The 15,044-nt window shown below is 43.7% G+C and overlaps 1 long non-coding RNA gene across 1 annotated transcript in view; it reads left to right on the forward strand.

Moving 5' to 3' along the window:
* LOC137345585 (uncharacterized) overlaps positions 1 to 15,044 on the forward strand; it is a 37,186-nt gene that overhangs the window by 13,822 nt on the left and 8,320 nt on the right. The gene's annotated exons all lie outside the window — the stretch shown is intronic.

Here is a 15,044-nt window from a genome sequence, read left to right on the forward strand (position 1 = left end):
TCACTATCTGCTACTCCACCAATCTTAGTGTCGTCTGCAAACTTGCTAATCAGACCACCTATACTTTCCTCCAAATCATTAATGTATATCACAAACAACAGTGGTCCCAGCACGGATCCCTGTGGAACACCACTGGTCACACGTCTCCATTTTGAGAAACTCCCTTCTACTGCTACTCTCTGTCTCCTGTTGCCCAGCCAGTTCTTTATCCATCTAGCTAGTACACCTTGGACCCCAAGCGCCTTCACTTTCTCCATCAGCCTGCCATGGGGAACCTTATCAAACGCCTTACTGAAGTCCATGTATATGACATCTACAGCCCTTCCCTCATCAATCAACTTTGTCACTTCCTCAAAGAATTCTATTAAGTTGGTAAGACATGACCTTCCCTGCACAAAACCATGTTGCCTATCACTGATAAGCCCATTTTCTTCCAAATGGGAATAGATCCTATCCCTCAGTATCTTCTCCAGCAGCTTCCCTACCACTGACGTCAGGCTCACCGGTCTATAGTTACCTGGATTTTCCCTGCTACTCTTCTTAAACAAGGGGACAACATTAGCAATTCTCCAGTCCTCCGGGACCTCGCCCGTGTTTAAGGATGCTGCAAAGATATCTGTTAAGGCCCCAGCTATTTCCTCTCTCGCTTCCCTCAGTAACCTGGGATAGATCCCATCCGGACCTGGGGACTTGTCCACCTTAATGCCTTTTAGAATACCCAACACTTCCTCCCTCCTTATGCCAACTTGACCTAGAGTAATCAAACATCTGTCCCTAACCTCAACATCCGTCATGTCCCTCTCCTCGGCGAATACCGATGCAAAGTATCTGTTGTATGTTGTATGTATCTGTTGTATGTATGGTTAGTCTAGCTCGGAGAGATTACTGAGTCTTCGGTAAGTTTTAACAATAACTAGTTTATTACATTTTAAAGAACTATATACAACTTCACTTAAGTACGTCTAACTCCTTGATGCCATGCTGCTTCTTCTCCTTCAAGTCTCTCTCTCATGTGATCTCTTACATCATCATAGTGGGAGGTGTCACTCACACTGTCCCAGACATTAAGCCTTCCAAACCCTTATATTACATCTCCCTCCAAGTCCTTGTCCATATTCTCTTTATACATTCATTTTTACTTTTAAATACTACCCCATCTCCCCGCAAGTCTCCGTAAAGGGGGCCACTCTGCGCCCTCTCACATCCCCACCACCTACCTACACTAGGGGCAATTTTTTTTTAACAATGGCCAATTTACCTATCAACCCGCGAGTCTTTAGCATGTGGGAGGAAACCAGAGCACCTGGAGGAAACCCACACGGTCACAGGGAGAACTTGCAAACTCCGCACAGGCAGTACCCAGAACCGAACCCGGGTTGCTGGAGCTGTGAGGCTGTGGTGCTAACCACTGTGCCGCCCTAATCAATGCTGCTTACTTGCACCTCTACATCATTAACCTCTGGCACTACCTCAGCACCTCTATCACTGAAATACATATTAATGTTTTTGTCACCTCCAGACTCAACTGCTCCAATGGTCTCTTTGCTGGCCTTCAATGCCCCACCCTCTTTTTCAAAACTCTGCACCCATATTTTGTATCATGCTAAAATCACCCTGGCCTTGTTGATTTACACTGGCTCCTCACATCAAGTTCAAAACCTTTGCTCTTGCCTATAAGTTCCTACATAGTGTTGTCTCGCCCAATCTGCTCAATGTCCTTTAGTTCTCTGTCCATTCTTGAATGCTTCATTCCTTTGACTCTAACCTTATGTACATCCCTATTCACTTACCCAACAACTGACAGCTGCGCTATTAGTCACTTCAGTCCTACTCTTTGGAACCACCTCCGAAATACTTGCTACCCCTCTATTCACCTTGTGGAATCCTTCTCAAGACTCATCTCTGAACCAATTTTTAGTCACCCCTCTTATTCTCTCCCTTCCTGAATTGGCATCAGTTTTCTTGTACCTATTTGTGAAGCACTTTGCCAGTTGCTTAAGTTAAAGTCACTATGAAAATACACATTCTTGTTGTCAAAGGTGATGGAAATTGAAATTAGTGAAGTTTTAGTTGACATTTTTGTAAGTGCATTAAATTCAGGCAATATTGCACAGGGATACAAAATGACTAAAAATGCCATTATTTAGAAAGAATCCAGAGGTCTACCTGGAATCTGCAGACTGATATACCGAACATTGGTCATAGGCAAAATCTTTGAAATAATTTTGAAGAATATTTGGAAAACCATAACCTGATAAAAAGAGAATTGTCATGGATCTATGAGGAAGAATTTGAACTACTCAGTTGGAACATTTTGAGAGACATTAATGACAATTTTCCTAGTTTTCTTCCCTCCTCTTCTATAGAGCTGAATCATGCAGTGATATGGCAATGACAGCCTTGCAGTATTGTGTCTGAATGCCCACTCTTCAGGTGCAAATCGAGACAGTAAGTGTTGGCCGGCTTTTTAACCACGTGGGCAATCCTGCTCCTCTTTGACATTCACACTCTCACACTTCCCAGCTGGGGTAACTGAATACCAAATGAGAGTGAGGAGTGACTGAGGATAAAACAAGATCTGAGGTCAGACCTATGGGAGAGCGAGAGGTGCAGAGAGTCGGGAACCAGAGCTTCAAAATCGCAAAATAAGTCAAGCACTGACATCACAGGACAGCAGTATGGAGGCAGTGATGGCAGCAGCAGAGCCTGGAGCATTGCAGGAGAGGGACTCGAAAGTGGACTATCAATCAACAAAAAAATCAAGGAGTAACATTACTGGGCAGCAGGTAGGTGATTGGTTGGTGAGTATTAGTTTCATTTTTGCTCTTTAAGATAGGGAGGTTTGTCAAACTCAGAGCTAGGAATCTGTAACCTACTATCATTTCAATAATTTTTTTTTATTTGTTCATAGAATATGAGCATCACTGGTAAGGCCAGCAGTTATTGCCTATCCCTAATTGCCCTTGAAAAGGTGGTGGTGAGCTGCCTTCTTGAACGGCATCTGATAGGTGCACCCACAGTGCTGTTAGGAAGGGAGTTCCAGGATTGTGACTGAGCGACAGTGAAATATTGGCAATATAGTTCAAAGTTAGAAATGAATAAACTAGATAAACTAATTAATCTATAGAAATAAAATAATCAATTGAGCAATAATTCTAACTTATTCTAAAAATTTAAGAAATAAACAGTTTAGATAGACATGGGGCTGGATTTTATGGTGGGTGGATGGGAGCTGGCCACCGACGTAAAAGTCAATGGTGAACCCGCTGTGCTGTTAGGAAGGGAGTTCCAGGATTTTGACCCAGCGACAGTGAAGGAACGGCGATATAGTTCCAAGTCAGGATGGTGTGTGACTTGGAGGGGAGCTTGCAGGTAAAATCTGCATTCAAGCAGGCGAAGGCCCTTAAGTGGCCGTTAATTGGCAACTTAAGGGCCTTGATTGGCCTGGGGTAGGCGACCCATTTTACGCCTCCCCACCCTACGTAAAGTGGGGCAGAGGGAGGAGCAAATCAGGAAGGCCTCCCAGAACCTCCCGCTTAATTTTACGTCACCCCTCCACCACCATCCAGCTCATTGGGTTGGCATAAAATTCCGGCCATGATGTAGATAGACAGTTGGTATGCCATTACTGCAGCATGTGGGAGTTTCTTGACAGCACTGTGGTCCTGGACAACCACATCTGCTGCCAATGTCTACAGCTCAAGGAACTTTGTCTCAGTGTTGTTGGATTGGAGTCCCTGTGGTGGACCTTGTGGGGCATCAGGGAGGGGGAGTGTTACCTGGACACTTCATTCTGGGAGGTAGTTGCATTCCTTAAGCTAAGTAATACTTTAGAGGTGCTCGATGGTCAGGATGAGGAGGGTCCTGCGAGCTGGGCAGGTATTGGGATCCAGCATGTAGTAATGGAGGAGCCTCAACCCCTGTCTTTGTCCAACGGGTGCAAGGTACTTGCTACCTGTGTGGATGAGAACAAGCACTGCAGATTGGATGGGCAAACCGATCATGGCACCATGGTGCAGGAGGCTATTCAAGGTGGGGGGGGAGGGGTGTAAAAAGGAATGTGGCAGTGGTAGAGGATTGCATAGTCAGGGGAATACTGTTCTCTAAAGCCAAAACGAGGAGTTCCGAAAGGTATTGCCTGCCTGGTACCAGAGTTCTCTTCGTGACTGGAGAAGAAGGTTCCAGTTGTTGTGGTCCATGTAGGAAGTAATGACATAGGTGGAAATAGGAATTGAGGTTCCGCAGAGGGAATGTGAGGAACTGTGTTCTAAATTAATAAACAAGGGCAGGGTAATAGTCTCTGGATTACTACTTAAGCCACAAACAAAGTGGCGTCGGGTCAAGCAGATTAGAGATTTGAATGTGTGGCTCAAAGAGTGGTGTGGGAAGAGGGGTGTTGATTCATGGGGCACTGGTACCAGTACTGGGGAAAAAGGGAGCTGCTCCTTGGGGATGGGCTCCACTTAAATTGAATTGGAATTAGCATCCTGGCAAATTCTATAACTAGGGCTGTGGATAGGGCTTTAAACTAAAAGAAGTGGGGGGAGGAGTCAGATGAAAGGAAATTCAGAAATCCAAAGAGAAAAGTCGAGGCATAGAGAAGTGTAGTGATTTGGGTAAAAACAAGCAGAGTGTGACAGTAAGGGAGAGATAGCTTAACGGTAATAGTGCATCAGCGAATAAGGTCTATGCAAAGAATAGTGGTTAAAAAAATGAAATTAAAGGCTCTTTATCTGAATGCATGAAGCATTTGTAACAAGATAACTAAACTAGCAGCACAGAGATAAATCAGTTTGATCTAATTGCCATTACAGAGACATAGTTGCAAGTTGACTAAGATTGGGAAATAAACATTCCAGGGTACTTAACATTTTGAAAAGACAGGCAGAATGGAAAAGGAGCAAGAGTAGGTAGCCCTGATAATAAAGGATTACATAAGGACAGTAGTAAGAAAGGATCTTGTCTCAGAAGATCAGTAGAATCAGTATGGGTGGAGATTAGGAATAACCAGGGTCAATAAACGCTGGTGGGAAGAGTTTATGGGCCCTCTAACAGTAGTTACACTTTTGGACAGAGCATTAAGCAAGAGGTAATTGGAGCTTGTAACAAAGGCAATGTAATAATTGGGCGTGGGAGGTCTTTAATCGTTATATAGACTGGACAAATCAAATTGGCAAAGGAATTGTGGAAGATGAGTTTGTAGAATACTTTCATGACAGCTTCCTCGAATAATACATTGTGGATGAGGGATAAAGATATTTTATCTAATATTGTATAATGAGGCAGGGTTAATTAGTAATCTCATAGTAAAGGGGAAGAAAGTAATCATAAAACAACTGAATTCCATATTAAGTTTGAGAGCAACATACTTGAGGCCAAAACAAGAATCTTAAACTCAAACAACGCCAATTACATAGGTATGAGGGGATCACTGCTCCGCTCCTGGTCTGCTTCACATTGCTCCGCTCTTCATCTTATTAATTGGTCTATTGATGGCTATTATACCACGCCCCCACCCCGGCCCAACACGTTAGGAGTCCACCAGCTGCATTCAGGTAGCCTCCCAATGGCTCCCTGGGGTGGGGGTGCCTTGCTTTCCAGAGGCTGTATGGCAGTGGCTGCCCCCGCAGACCCAATGCTGTCACAGAAGGGTTCACCCCTCCACTCACCGCACTGCCTGCCTGGTCCTGGCACATCATTTGTGTTTCTGATGGCCCTTCGAGGGCGCCTCAATATGGAGGCACTGCCTTTTTCCCCTGAGACCCTCAGCCTCTATCGGTTCTGCTGCTGAGGCCGCTGAGCTGCCAGCCCTCTGATTGGGCCAGGAGTTTGGAGATGCAGGCTGTCGTCCTTAATGGGGTGGCTGTCCCGGCAGTGGCCTCTTAATTGGCCGCCGCAGGTAAAGCTGCTACCGTCGTCCCACCGTTGAGCTGCACAGGCTTGGGACCCGCATTTGATCCCGCTGTCGGGACTCACGGTGTGCCAATAAAATCCTATCCACAGTGTTGTCCTCACATATCCGACCATCAGAGGAGCTAGAACAAACTAAATTGATGCTATATATAAATGGTCTGGATAAAGAGAAACCGGCCAAGTTTGTAGATGTAGCACAGATGATAAGGAACAATGCAACCAGGTTCAGATTATTTAGATAACTGCGTTAGAATTAACAGAGTCCATTTTAAATACTTAGTAGAGCAGCAAAGAACAAAATTACGTATTAAATGGAATATGGAATCATAGAATGTTACAGCACAGAAAAAGGCCATTTCCTTGGCCTGCCCCTGCCAGTTCGTTGAAAGAGCTGTCCAATTTTGTCCCACACCCCATACAACATTTACCCATAACCCTGCAAATTAGTTCTGTTCAAAAACATATCTAACTTCCATTTGAACGTCCCTATGGAATCTGATACTACCACCATATCAGATAGTGCCTTACAGATCTTAATAACCCTTAGTGTGTGCTAGATTCTCCTCATTTTTGATCTAGTTCTTTTGCCAATTATTTTAAATCTATGACCTCTGGTTACTGACCCACTTTTTCCTATGTGCTTTATCAAAACCCTGCATAATTTTGAAAAACTATTCAAAGCTCCCTAAGGAGTACAAACCCAGCTTCTCCAATCTCTCCACATCACTGAAGTCCCTTGTCCCTGGTATCATCCTAGTAAATCTCCTCTGTATCCTCTTCAAGGCCTTGACATCCTTCCTAAAGTCTGGTGCCCAGAACCCTACACAATACTCCAGCTGAGGCCGAACCAGTAATTTGTAAAGATATAGAATGATTCCTTGTTTTTGTATTCACTGCCTCTATTCAGCTGTGGCTTACTTTGCAGCACTCTTGCTTCCAAATCACAAGGTTCTAGCTTCGAGTCCCACTCCAGGACTTGAGCAAAAAAATATAGGCTGACACTGGAGTGCTGCACTGTCAGAGGTGCTGTTTTGCAATGAAATGTTAAACCAAGGCCCTATCTGCCTGCTCTGATGGATGTAAAGATCCCATGGTGCTCTTTTGAAGAAGAGCAGGGAGTTAGCCTCGGTGTCCTGGCCAATATTTATCCCTCAATCAACATCACAAAAACAAATTAACTGGTCGTTATCACATTGCTGTTTGTATGAATTTGGTGTGTGCAAATTGACTGCCGTATTTCCTCCATTACAACAGCGACCACGCCTCAAAAAGTACTTCACTGGCTGTGAAATGCTTTGAGATGTCCAGTGGTCGTGAAAAACACAACTTAAATGCATGTCTTCCTTTTCACTATTTACAAAGTTAAGTATCTCATACACTTTCTAAACCACCTTATCAACTTCAAGGATTTGTGACTAAGCACGCCCAGATCCCTCAGCTTTTGCACCCCATCAAAATAATACTATTTACATTATACTGCCTCTCCATGTTGTTCCTTCCAAAGTGTATCACTTCACATTTATCACATTAAATTACATCTGCCACGTGTCCGCCCATTCACTCATCTCTCTCTGTCCCCCGACGTCTGCTGCTATCCTGCTCATTATTTACAAAGTTGCCACAGTTTGTATCATCCACAAACTTCAAAACTGTACTCCTTATACCCAAATCCAGGTCATTTGTATATAACCAGAAAAACAATGGTCCTAATAACAACCCCGGGGGGTCCCCACTACATACTTCTCTCCAGTCAGAAAAGCATCTGTTCATCATCACTGTCTGCCTCCTATCCCTTAGCCAATTGTGCACCCAAGTTACCAGTGTCCTGTTAATACCATGTGCTTCTATTATCTGAACAAGTCTGTTATGAAATGCATTTTGAAAATCCATATTTCCATCTAAATCCACATTAGATTTTGCTTTGACAATCTGTGCTGTTATGCTTCTCCAAGTCAGAATTAATTTTGCCCTTGACAATGGTCTCCATTAGGACCTCCATTATTGACTTTAGACTTATTGGCCTGATTTTTGAATGGGGGTTCAACATTTGAAATCTTCCAGTCCTCTGGAAACACTCCCATATCCAAGGGGATTTGAAACATTGTGGTCAGAGCTTCTGCTATCTCTACCCTAGCTTCCCATAGCAACCTAGGATGCATCCCATCTGGACAGGGTGACTTGCTAAATTTGAGTAATGCCAACCTATTTAGCACCTCCTTTCTACCTATTTTTATCCTAGCCAAAATCTCTACCCCCCCACCTCCCCCACTTATACTGCATTACTAATTTCAGCTTTTGTGAAGACAGATGCAAAATACTCATTCAGTCACTCTGTCATGCCTCTGCCTCCACAAGAAGAGTTCCCTTACTTACCCTAATTTGACCACACCATTCCTTTAATGATCTATTTACTTTTAATATTTATTTCTCCTGTACACATTTCAGGAATTCTTCACCCACCTTGCCCTTTACTCTGTTTACTTCCCCAGTCTATATGATGGTAATTGAAGCCCCCTACTAACACCGCTCTATTATTTTAACATTTCCCAGAATTTCCCTTCAGATTTACTCCTCAATCTCCAACTGACTATTTGGGGGAGTAAACACCCAGCAATGTAACAGCCCCTTTACTGTTCCTTAACTCGAACCAAATAGATTTAGTCTTCAGTATATTGTCCTACTGTAGAGCTGTAATATTATCCTTGATGAATAGTCTCACCCCAGCTCCTATCGTTTTTCCTTCCCTATCCCTCCTGAATACGTTGTCACCAGGAATGTTTAGTTCCACTTTTGCCCATTGCTTCAGTCAGATCTCTGGTGTAGCAATTAGACCATAAGCCCATGTGGCAATGTGTGCCAGTAGCTCATCTCTTCATTTGCAACACTCCTCACATCAACACACATGCAATCCAACAGCATGGTAGTTGTCTTTGCTTTTTTATTCCATCTAATTCCTGTTCTTTCCATGCTGTTCGTTGTCCTGTTGCTGTTTGTCTCTCCTTGTTTTCTATGCACCTTGTCTTTCCTCTCGGCTGCTGTATCCAGATGCAGGAAATTAGGTGTAAGATGAAAGTCAGGAAGAATGTTATTGCACAAAGTTTAATAGACTTCTGGAATAAGTTACCAGGGAAAGCTATTGGAGCAAAAAGAATTAAAATGTTCAAGAGGCAACTAGACATATCTCTGAAAAGAAAAGGGATTAAAAGATATGGCAACAAGGCAACCATTGGGGTTGTGATCAATCAAAAAAAGGATGAGCTTGTTGGGTCTAATGTCCTATTCCTCTTCCTAAAAATCACTATGTTACCCCATAATAATGCTTGATGCTATATTCAAATGCAATGGTTGCATGTTCACATTCCTGAAATATAAATGCATAACTTTTATAACTCTCTGTTCCACGATATCTGAACAGGGAGTGGTTGACAGACAATGTAATTACATTGTCTAACTCTGATGGTTCACACTTTAATCAGTGCCAAAATATTTCTTTCAGTCCTTCAAAGGCAATGTGCTGATTGTCTCCACAGCAGAAGAACAAGTTTTGCCCCTAATTAACTTCTAAAAGCTGAAATAATTCAGCCTGCAACCAAAGTTACAGAAGTAAAGTTGTTAAAATGACAGAAGTGAGGTCAGCTGATCAGTGGTACAACCCAATGTCAAGAATCCGAGCCATGATTTGTTGACATTTCAAACTTGCTTCTAGTATACTAGCCAAGAGTGCGTAGGTCAGAAATTCAGAGTATGCATGAAGAAACAATTACAGAGGGGAAACAAACTGATTGATTGAAACAGGAATGATGTAAAGACAGATTTATCCAGAACCCTTCTTTTTATTTGTTCATGGATGTGGAGGTCGCTGGTAAGGTCAGCATTTCTTGTCCATCCCTAATTGCCTTGAGAACGTTATGGTGAACTGCCTTCTTGAACCGCTGCAGTCCATATGGTGTAGGTACACCCACAGTGCCCTCAGTTGAGGGAGTTCCAAAATTTGGACTCAACGATGACGGAGGACCGATAATACCTTTCCAAGTCAGGATGGTGTGTGGCTTGGAGGAGAACTTGCAGGTGGTGGCGTTCCCATGCACCTGCTGTCCTTGTTCTTTTAGATGGTAGAGGTCGCGGGTCTGGAAGGTGCTGTCGAAGGAGCCTTGGTGCGTTGCTGCAGTGCATCTTGTAGACGGTACACACTGCTGCCACTGTGCGTCGGTGGTGGAGAGAGTGAATGTTGAAGGTGGTGGATGGGACGCCGATCAAGCGGGCTGCTTTGTTCTGATGGTGTCGAGCTTCTTGAGTGTTGTTGGAGCTGCACCCATCCAGGCAAGTGGACAGTATTCCATCACACTCCTGACTTGTGCCTTGCAGATGGTTGACAGGATTTGGGAAGTCAGGAGGTGAGTCACAGAATTACTACAGCACAGAAGGTGGCCATCCGGCCCATCGTGTCTGCACTGGCTCTCCGAATGAGCATTTCACCTGGTGCTATTCCTTTGCTTTCTCCTTGTAACCCTGGACATTCTTCCTTTTCCCTATTGAATGTCTCAATTGAACCTGCCTGCACCACATTCTCAGGCAGTGCATTCCAGACCTTAACCACTCGCTGTGTGAAAAAATGTTCCTCATGTCATATTGCTTCTGTTGCCAATTACTTTAAATCTCAGCCTTCTCGTTCTCGATCCTTTCATGAGCAGGAACAGTTTCTCCCTATTTACTCTGTCCAGACCCCTCATGGTTTTGAATACTTCTATCAAATCACCTCTCAGCCTTCTGTTCTCTAAGGAAAATAGTCCCAACTTCTTCAATTTATCTTCATAACTGAAGTTCCTCATCCCTGGAACTGTTCTTATGAATCTTTTCTGTACTGTCTCCAATGCTTTCACATCTTTTCCGAAGTGCGGTGCCCAGAATTGGATGCAATACTCCAGCTGAGGCCAAACTAGTGTCTTATACAAGTTCAACATAACCTCCTTGTTCTTGTACTCTATGCCCTATTAATATTGTATGCTTTATTAACAGCTCTCTCATCCTGTCCTGCCACCTTCATTGACTTATTCACATACACATCCAGGTCCCTCTGCTCCTGCACTCCCTTCAGAGTTGTACGCTTTATCTTATATTGACTGTCCATGTTCTTTCTACCAAAATTAATTACTTCAGACTTCTCCGCATTGAACATCATCTGCCACTTGTCTGCCTATTCCACTATGTCCTTTTGAAGTTCTACATTGTCCTCCTCATAGTTCACAATGCTTCCAAGTTTAGTATCATCTGCAAATTTTGAAATTGTGCCCTGTGTACCAAGGTCTAGGTCATTAGGAAGAGCAAGGATCCCAACACTGACTCCTGGGGAACTCCACTACAAACCTTCCCCCAGCCTGAAAAACATCCATTAACCACTACTCTTTGTTTCCTGTCACTCAGCCAATTTCTTATCCATGTTGCTACTGTCCCTTTTATTCCATGAGCTATAACTTTGCTCACAGGTCTATTGTGTGGCACTGTATCAAATGCCTTCTGGAAGTCCATGTACACCACATCAACAGCATTGTCCTCTCTGTTACCTCTTCAAAAAACTCCAGCAAGTTAGTTAAACATGATATTCCCTTGACAAATCTATGCTGGCTATCCTTAATTACCCCGCATTTGTCCATGTGCCCATTAATTTTGTCCCAAATTATTGTTTCTAGAAGTTTCCCCACCACCAAGGTTAAACTGACTGGCCTGTAGTTTCTGGGCTTATCTTTACACCTTTTTTTGAACAAGGGTGTAACAAGTGGGCGGCACAGTGGCGCAGTGGTTAGCACCGCAGCCTCACAGCTCCAGGGACCCGGGTTCGATTCTCGGTACTGCCTGTGCGGAGTTTGCAAGTTCTCCCTGTGTCTGCGTGGGTTTTCGCCGGGTGCTCCGGTTTCCTCCCACAGCCAAAGACATGCAGGTGATAGGTAAATTGGCTGTTGTAAATTGCCCCTAGTGTAGGGAGGTGATAGGGAATATGGGATTACTGTAGGGTTAGTATAAATGGGTGGTTGTTGGTCGGCACAGACTCGGTGGGCCGAAGGGCCTGTTTCAGTGCTGTATCTCTAAATAAAAAATAAAATAAATTTGCAATTCTCCAGTTCTCTGGCACTATCCCTGAGTCGAAGGAAGACTGGAAAATTATGCCCAGTGCTTCCACAATGTCCGTTCTCACCTCGCTCACTATCCTTGGATGCATCTCATCTGGTCCTGGTGTTTTATCAACTTTAAATATAGACAGCCTATCTAATACCAGCTCCTTGTCAATTCTAAATCCTTCTAGAGTATTAATTACCTCCTTTTTCACCATGGCTTGCATAGCATCTTCTTCCTTAGTAAATACAGATGCAAAGTATTCATTTAGCATCTCAGTTATTTCCCCTGCCTCCATGTGTAAATCCACTTTTTGGTCTCTAATCAGCCCCACTCCTCTTTTTACCACCTTTTTACTATTTATATGCTTATAGAAGAGTTTGGGATTCTCTTTTTTTATGTTAGCCACCAGTCTCTTTTCATACTCCCTCTTTGCTTCTCTTATCAGCCTCTTCACTTCCCCTCTAAACCTTCTATATTCAGCCTCGCTTGCCATTGTTTTATCTACCTGACATCTGTCATAAGCACACTTTTTCTTCTTTATTTTGATCTCTATCTCTTTTGTCATCGAGGGAGCTCTGGATTTGTTTGCCCTACCTTTCCCCTCCTACTGATATTTGATCCACTTGGCCCAACTCATTCCCAAGAACCAGGACTAGCAGTACCTCCCCTCTTGTTGGACTGGAAACATACTGCTGTAAAAAAATTTCCTGAACACAATCTAGGAACTCTTGCCCTTTTCTGCCTTTACACCAATACTAACCCAGCCTATATTCAGATAATTAAAGTCCCCCTTTATAACTACTCTATAATTCTTGCACCTCTCTGTAATTTCATTGCAAATTTTTTATCTGCTTCCTTTCCATTTGTTGGTGGCCTACAGACTATACAGAGCAATGTAACTGCACCTTTTTTGTTCCTTAGCTCTAGCCAAATAATTCTGCCCTTGACCCCTCTCGGATATCCTTTCTGTCCAGCACTGCAGTGTTCTCCTTAATCAATATGGCCACTCCTCCCACTTTTCTTCCTTTCTTATCTTTCCAGAACACCTTGTATCCAGGAATATCTAACACCCAGTCCTACCCTTCTTTGAGCCAGGTCTCTATTTTAGCCACAATATCATATTTCCACATGTTAATCTGCACCTATAACTCAATAATCTTATTAACCACACTCCGTGCATTCACATACGTAGACATTAACTCTGATTTAGACTTTATTTCTTTTTCCCTTACTCTAACCCCATTTAATAACTTACTATTCTCTACTGTCATGCTATCTCTCTCTCCCAGTATTCTGTGCACCTTGGTATTCCTCTCTGATATTTCTTCCTGGTTCCCATACCTCTGCCAAGTTAGTTTAAACCTTCTCCAATAGCACTAGCAAATTGCCCTGCAAGGAACTCATTCCCAGCTCTATTTAGGTGTAACCCATCCGGCTTGTACAGGTCCCATCTCCCCAAAGCCGGTCCCAATATCCCAAGAATCCAAAGCCCTCCCTCTTGCACATTATTTCTAGCCTCGTATTCATCTGCTTTATCCTCCTATTTTTATACTCACTTGCGCGTGATTAATCGGGAGATTACTAATTTTGAGGTCCTGCTTGCTAATTTCTTACCCAGCTCCCTAAATTCTGACTGCAGGACCACATACCTCTCTCTGCCTGTGTCGTTCATATCAATGTGTACCATGACTGCTGGCTATTCACTCTCCCCCTCAGGGTGCTCTGTAGTCGTTCAGTGACATCCTTGAACCTGGCACCAGGGAGGAAACACACCTTTCTGGATTCACATCTGCGGCCACAGAAATGCCTGTCTATTCCCCTATCGAATCGCCTATCACTATGCTCATCCAGTCTTCCTTATAACCCCTGTGCAGTGGAGCCACCTGTGGTGCCGTGGACTTGGCTCTTATTGTACTCCCATATGAACCATTATTCTCATCAGTATTCAGCACTGAGTACTGGTTAGAGAGTGGGCTGCACTCAGGCGACTCCTGCACTACCTGCCTGTTTCTACTTGGCTGTCTGGTGGTCACCCATTCCCTTTCTACCTGCATACTCTTAAGCTGTGGGGTGACCGCATCTATAAATGTGCTTTCCACGAGGTGCTCATCCTCACGGGTGCACAGCAGTGACGCCAGCTGCTGCTCAAGTTCTGAAACCTGGAGCTCAAGCTGCTGCAAGTGACGACACTTCATGCACATATGGTTGTCCAGGATCCAGAGTATTGGTATGGCTGGTCTAGTTAAATTTCTGGTCAATGCTTACCCCAGAATGTTGATAGTGGGAGATTCAGTGATGGTAATGCCATTGAATGTCAATGGGAGATGGTCAGATTCTCTCTTCTTGGAGATGGTCATTGCCTGACACTTGTGTGGCATGGAAGTTACTTGCTACTTATCAACCCAAGCCTGAATGTTGTCCATGTCTTGTCATACGGGCACAGACTGCTTCATTATCTGAGGAGTTGCGAATGGAACTCAACACTGTGAAATCATAAACGAACATTCCCACTTCTGACCCCATGTTGAAAGGAAGGTGATTGATGGTCAGGCCTGGAAAACTAAAGAAGTTACAGATGAGATTTTTGAGGATGTTGCCTGGACTTGAGAATTTTAGTTGTGAGGAAAGATTGGATAAGGTAGGGTTGTTTTCTTTGGAAGAGGGGGCTGAGAGGAGACCTAATTGAAGGGTATAAAATTATAAGGGGTCTAGATAGAGTGGATAGGAAGGCCCTATTCACCTTGGTTGAGGGGTCCATAACCAGGGGCATATAATTAGGGTAAGAGGTCAGAAGATTATAGGGAGTTCAAGGGGAAATCTTTTCACCCAGAGGGTGGTGGGAATCTGGAACACAGTGCCTGAAAGGTAGTTAGAGGTAAAAACCCTCTTATAATTTAAAAAGTGGTTGAATATGCACTTGAAATGCCGTAAGCTACGAGGCTACAGACCAAAAGGTGGAAATGGGATTAGGCTGGGATTCGGCTGGCACAGGCACAATGGGCCAAATGGTTTCCTTCCAT

Source organism: Heterodontus francisci, chromosome 1 (genome assembly GCF_036365525.1).
Source record: "Heterodontus francisci isolate sHetFra1 chromosome 1, sHetFra1.hap1, whole genome shotgun sequence".
Lineage (NCBI taxonomy): Eukaryota > Metazoa > Chordata > Chondrichthyes > Heterodontiformes > Heterodontidae > Heterodontus > Heterodontus francisci.